The sequence below is a fragment of the Limulus polyphemus genome, unplaced genomic scaffold, assembly GCF_000517525.1.
Source record: "Limulus polyphemus unplaced genomic scaffold, Limulus_polyphemus-2.1.2 Scaffold24, whole genome shotgun sequence".
Classification (NCBI taxonomy): Eukaryota; Metazoa; Arthropoda; class Merostomata; order Xiphosura; family Limulidae; genus Limulus; species Limulus polyphemus.
The window spans coordinates 1,007,086-1,013,835 of record NW_013665634.1 but is presented as its reverse complement, the minus strand read 5'-3'; positions in this window follow the sequence as shown (position 1 = coordinate 1,013,835).

Below are 6,750 nucleotides of genomic sequence, written 5' to 3'. Positions count from 1 at the left end.
TGTGATGGTCAATCCCGCTATTCGTTGGTAAAAGAGTAGCCCCAAAAGTTGACGGTGGGTGGTGATTACTAGCTGCCTTCCCTCTAGTCTTACACTGCTAAATTAGGGACGGCTAGCACAGATAGCCCTCGTGTAGCTTTGCGCGAAATTCAAAACAAAACCAAACGCATCGTGAAGTATAAACGCCTTATTTTGTGTCTTCAAGTGTTGTTCTATTCAAAGTTAGGTTATCTTTAATGGTATTCGGATATTTGTGTATGATTCTAAAGTGCTTCGTGCTTAACAAAAAACAAACAAACAAACTTATTGAAAGAGATCCCCTTGTTTGACCAGTATGAGTACGATTGCAAGAACAAGGAATGAAATAAATACCGTGTTTGTAGTCTATTTCCCACGTTGTTGTTCCGTTTAAAGTTAAGTTACCTTTCAGGGCCGTAGCTTCAACAACGTGGTGTGGGAGAGGGGAGGGAGGCAAAATTCACAAAGACAGCGAAGCTTAACAGTGCAAAGTTATAAGTATCTTTAACATTATCGGTATCATAATACATAGACACACGTATATATATATATATATACACACACACATATAATTGTTGTAACTGTTAAATAGTTATAATTCATAAGTGATTTATGTGATTTATCATGATATTAATAAACCCATCAATTGCTCTTCAAACTAATTAATAATCTCCTATATTAATTATGAACTAATTAATAATCTCCTATTATAATCATGAACTAATTAATAATCTCCTTTATTAATCATGATATACTTTAAATAAATGCTTGTTGTTGTAGTGGATTGGGTTTTATTATATTTCATGACATATCATGATTAATATAGGAGATTATTAATTAGTCCAGTTACAGTCTGAAACTTGCTAACGATAAATGATGTACGGTTAAAGAACACGTGGGTTAAACGGTCAGGTCAGTGAACCCTAGTGTTCAGCTAGGTCTTTAAAATTAAACAACTGACCAGAGGGAATGCAGCAAGCCAACTTTACCCCCCACCTCAAGGACCTTGAACTAAATAACGGAACTTTTCTCTGTAACTTTTACAACGTATCCACAGCTGTAAGTGTGTGTTGAATGTAATCACACTTCTAGCCTTGGACCTTTGGTGCGCAGTTCGACAAACTAACTGTTGTAAAGCGTCTGGTCCAATGAACACATTGTCCTTCTTCTCCTAATGTGTTACAAATTGACCAAATCGTTTACTACTATACACAATGAACTAGAAGCTGCTGACGACATTAACATAAACCAAGCAATATCATTGCAATCATATTTCACTCATGCATTACCAGTCTGAATGTGTACTTGTAACATTTCTTGAACGAACTGCAATGGTCTGATTTGATTTAACTAAGGAAACTCCATATTTTATTTAAAATGAATAGCGATGATTGTTTGAAAGACATAAAACGTTTTATTTCATCACCAGGTTTAAGCAGTCTACCAATCGATGAGATCGAATTCTGGGGATTGGGTGGTCTACAGATAGGTGTCATGGTTTCTGATATTCAAATTAGAACCACGAAATGTACCCCCATAAGGAGCTCGATTTGTTAACCTTAAAAACAAAAATAAACTACTACCAAAAGGACTCAATAGTGTTTAGCTAAGAAGATATGGAGTTTAGAGGGTTGGCTTGACCGAACTGTGTTCCTCTTTACAAAATATTAGAAATGTTCATGTTCAGACAGGTACCACTCTTAGCCATCTTACAGAGGCTTCGTTTAGCCTTCCCCGGCCATCGATATCGACCAAACACGCGAAAATCGCAGAAAAACGACTTTTTTGGAACTGATGTGTGGCATTTTGGATTGGAGTATAGGTTATTATCCCTCATAGACTGGAAACTAGTATGATTTTGACCACGCTGGTAGACAATTCAAATTCCGGATATCGCAAGGAGATCAAATCTCTATACAGAATTTAAAAAATATATATACCAGGAAGCTTGTTTAGGAATCCTTAATTCGCAGACTGGGTTTAAGAAAGATATAAACCGTGTATTTCCTACTTTCAAGAATGTCACGTCGAGGTATGCACAGTTGCACACCAAACCTGAAAGAAAAGAAAAATACACTTTGACACAATACTTTGAAATGGTAAAAGCTAAAAATTCTGGAAGAACGAACAACAACAACAAAAAGCATGAAAGAAGTTTAATTCCGTTAGTCATCTGGCATAGATCCAAGGTTGCTTTATTGCTAAACTGGTACTGGTAGTAATACATTAGTTTAAGACTTCTCCTGAAACGTAAAATTATAAAACAATGACGTAAAAACTGTGAAAGTAAAAAATAATGTATAACAATGTGTCAATCACATTATGAGGGTCGATCAGGCAACAGTATTTAGTTTAAAACGCTGTTTATATTATCAAGTTGCATGATGTTGTTGTTGTTTGTTATTAAGCACAAAGCTACGCAAAGGGTTATCTGTGGTCTGCCCATCACGGGTATCGAAACTCGGTTTTTAGCAGTAAGAGTCCGCAGACATGCCGCTGTGCCACTGGTGGGCTTAAGTTGCACGAACAACAACAATTATGGTGAGAACTAGATTAAGTTGATGAAGTGTAATTTATATGAACTCTATATGATTTATTCATTTCAATACCAATTATTTATCATTATCGTTATAATTAATGCTTAATTTCAAATACAGAAAGACATGTTATTGCACAATATTATAGTAATTATTTTACACATAACAAAGCGTAATTATTTGGAAGAAAATTCAAATATATGGTCATCTTCATCACAGTTTTTGTTATCGCATTTTAGAGATGACAAATATTGGTGCTTCTCGTAACGACAAGCATATTACGTAATATTTGCATGGGTATATACCAGCTAAGCTATTTTAGAGCAAAATAATGGAGCAACAGTAAGTAAGAGCTTCTAGAGGTTTTTCTGAAGCCTGTTCTAAAATATGTGGACTAAATAATTTTAGGATCAGATCGATCTGAGTTACAAACGTTTCATGACATAAATACTATGTTGTCTTAAGTCACAAGGCCTGTAATTATTATCCTTTGATACATAGCTTAAAAGAAAATACCTTTTTCTTCTTTTTGAATCTCAATATTTACAGTTCTGTAACAAACGTAATTTCTAGGAGCTGTGGTATGTAGAGGTGAACTGGATGTGGGTTTCAGATATGCCAGATAGGTCCACTTAAAACAGGAGATTCGAACAAGGTATTCTATTACAGAACAATGCTGGATTTATACTGGCTGAGTTTAAGCTAAGAAATAAAAAGATTGAATCCAAGATGTAATACTCTGTGAATACAATATTTATCAAAATTTAAAACAAAAATCAATGTGAGTACTTGCTTACGATGGACTGTTGCTTCTTCATAGACTCAAGGTCAGGTCAAACTTGGATGACTAGGAATTAGAATAGCCAAGTAAAAGTAAAAAGTTGACATTTTTAGGATGAAGGATTCCATAAGGTTTTTCAGGGACACAGTCCCTCTTCATCTACCAAGAAGAGGTTTGATAGCTTAAATTTGGGGTTTGATTTATATAAGGAGTAGTGGAAACTATAATGAGGTCATATTTAGGAACAGTAAGAAACCTACACACACTCAGAACAACGATTGAATTTAGAAGAAATTATTACTACTACTTAAAGAAGAAACCTGTGGTACGTTCCAATATCACAGGGTACATGTATGGCCTACTCGAAGGATTACATTTTTTGTAGTTCCAGTAACAGGATAGTTTGCAAAAAAAACGTGGAAAATGTGTTAAAATTTACAAATACATAATCAATAAGTAATTTGTCCCATTTTTGCTTGGTTTACTCATTGCTATTTATCACGATATTTTCAAGTATTTAAACAACATACCTTATAAATCCCAATATTTTTTATTTTAATTTTTTTCAGGACTATGTTGAATAGCATTTGTTTTAATATTTAAGCGATATGGACTTGTGGATTATAAACACGTACATTATAGATCCCCCCAGTGGCACAGCGGCATGTCTGCGGACTTACAACACTAGACACCGATACCCGTCGTGAACACAACACAGATAGGAAGGCCCATTGTATAGCTTTGCGCTTAACTACAAACAAATATATTATGGAACGAGTCACGTAATCTCACCATCTATCTATGATATAATTGCGTTAGTTTTATGCATATGTTTATACGACTTATTACGCTGTTTTTGTTACTGTTTGGACAAATACAACAAATAGGTTATTCTGCCAACATAGAAACAGCAAAAATTTTCAACAAAACTAGATACCAATTTTTAATGTTTTTTTTTCTTCCTCGCGTATATAAAAAGTATATTCAACCAAACCTGAGATAAATTGTATTAAAATACAACCACAAATTATTATACAAGAGATCATATCTTTATCAGTTAGTTTGTAGCTTGCTTCTGGCTGTGTACTGTGACGAGCTAACCCACCAGCTTTGGTATGAATTATGTAATGATAACATTTAAAAGTAATATTTTTCTTGTTTTAAAAAGCAGAGCTACACAAGGGTTATCTGTCCACTGTCCATTGGATATCAAACCAGTGGCGTGCAGAGGTTCTATGATGCCCGGGGCCTTGTACCTAAGACCTTGGGGAAGGGCGGAAAGGGTTCTACTATTCGATTCGACTCTTTGCGTTGGATGCCCTCCCGATATGGATGCCAGGGACCCCGTCACCTTTCCCCCCCCCCTCTACACGCTACTGATCAAAACCCATTTTTAGCATTTCAAGCAATCAAACTTGCTGCTGAGTCACCGGCAGATGAGGTGTGTGTGTTAAAATAATATTTCAGAGAATATGCTTGCTAAAAAAGAAAAGGGGAATAAATTTAGCATCAGAACTTTTGTATAACTGGTCTTACGTCCTTTTAGTGTCTGTCGTTACTTATCTACATTTCAAGTTCTCGCATTAGTGTAATCTTTGATAATAAAATTGTTATAAACATGATTTTGTATCTGTTTCCGAGTATGAACGCCCATTCCAAACTTCGTTTAAGGTTGGCCTTAATTGAACCTTATAATCTCTGGTATTTTTGAGATTTTAAAGTACTTTAATTTAGCAAATGGTGAATGTTTTAATTATGGGCTGAAATGGGAGAGGGTGGGTAAAACAAAAAACCAACTTCCTTTAGGCAAGGCCGAGAAACACCACTTCCAGCGATTTTTCGAAAGGAAATTTATTTAACAGTTGTAAAAGCAGAAAAAATAGGCGTGAAGGGCAAAGTTTCTAATTAATAGTTGGTTCTATAATAACTGGGGGATTGTTGAGAAACAAGTTTAAATATAAAAGGTTCTTTCTGATTTTTTCCTTTTTTGCCATTGCACTTGAATAGTGTGGAAATATCCAAAGCGTAGATGAGACGGAAAGTAAGTGGGTAATTACAACAATAACACCCCTTTTTAATAAATTTTATGTAATTAGATCTTTAATCAGGTAAGGATTTTAAGTAGGGGGAACATGGTTACTTTGCTGTTCAGTACCTTCACAAAATACGTATGACTGTAACCAAGTGTCTGGTAACGAGACTGAGTCACTTAATTAGAAATTCCTTGAATCGAGACGAAACAGACCAGGTTTTAATTTATGTGTGTATTTTTTGTCTGTTCCGCTGGTAAGTAAAGGTTATCCGCCGTGGATCTGTATTTCCAAATGTTTGTTGTTGTTAAACTGTTTATTGCTCTGGGCCGGATTTGGCCTAGCATTTAACGTCCCAGATTACGAATCAAAAGAATCATGGTTAACATGCTGTAGCCACAAATGTAGTTCCGCAGTTTGGGGCAGTGGGTGCTCTATGAATGGTTGTTTTCGGAAATTCTTGAAAAGCTATACAAGGACTATATGCGCTAGGCGTTCCTAATTTGGAGTTTGTAGACTAGGTCATTATAGGGAAGGAAGCTAGTCAATATCACCCCTCTCTAACTCTTGGGTTATTACAATTGAATAATGGGATTAATTGTCATTCTTATTACGCACCTACGGCACAATAGTGCAGAGCGCGTTTTTTTTCGGCAATGGGACGCGGATACACAGTTTGGTTACATAACTACTAGAACATGTTCAGCCCAGAGTGCATAATAACTCTAGTCTGATATTTCAAAGTTATAAACAACTATGTGTAGATAGCCCTTTGTGTAGTTTTGCGCAAAAATTATATTTTTCTATTTTAAAATTAGTCTTCATCTCTTTTTCTTAGTTGCCCAGCGAGAAGCTTTATTGTGGTTTTAACTGGCAAGCTAAGAGTTGATTTTTTTTACATTAAAGATAACACAATGTAACTTTCTATTCTCTTTTGACGATACTCTTATCATGTTAAAATGTAGCATTAAATAGTCGAATCCAAAAATTGGTCTTTCTTTTTATCAGTTAATATTAATTATTTTCCATATAAACTAGTAATTAAAGTTCGCTCTAGACATTGGTAACTTTGACATTAAACTAAGGTTTAGTTCATACTTAACTAAGAAATTTTTCCTTCTCTTTCTGGTTGAAATCGCTGACATTTTTTGGCTAAGACTGACATGCATCAGTGAAGACATAACCCTGAAATGTATTCACAACTTTAATGAGGCTGTTAAGTTACCAGAACAGTATACAGTGCTGTTTGTAAGAAGAAATTTAAGATTACTTAGTGGTTTTACCAGTCTCTACCCAGACTCGAAGTTTCTTGCTTCACTGAAACCAAAATATTGTTGCGTCATCGAGATCATGTGATTCTCACGCTCTCTACTTTCTAGAATTA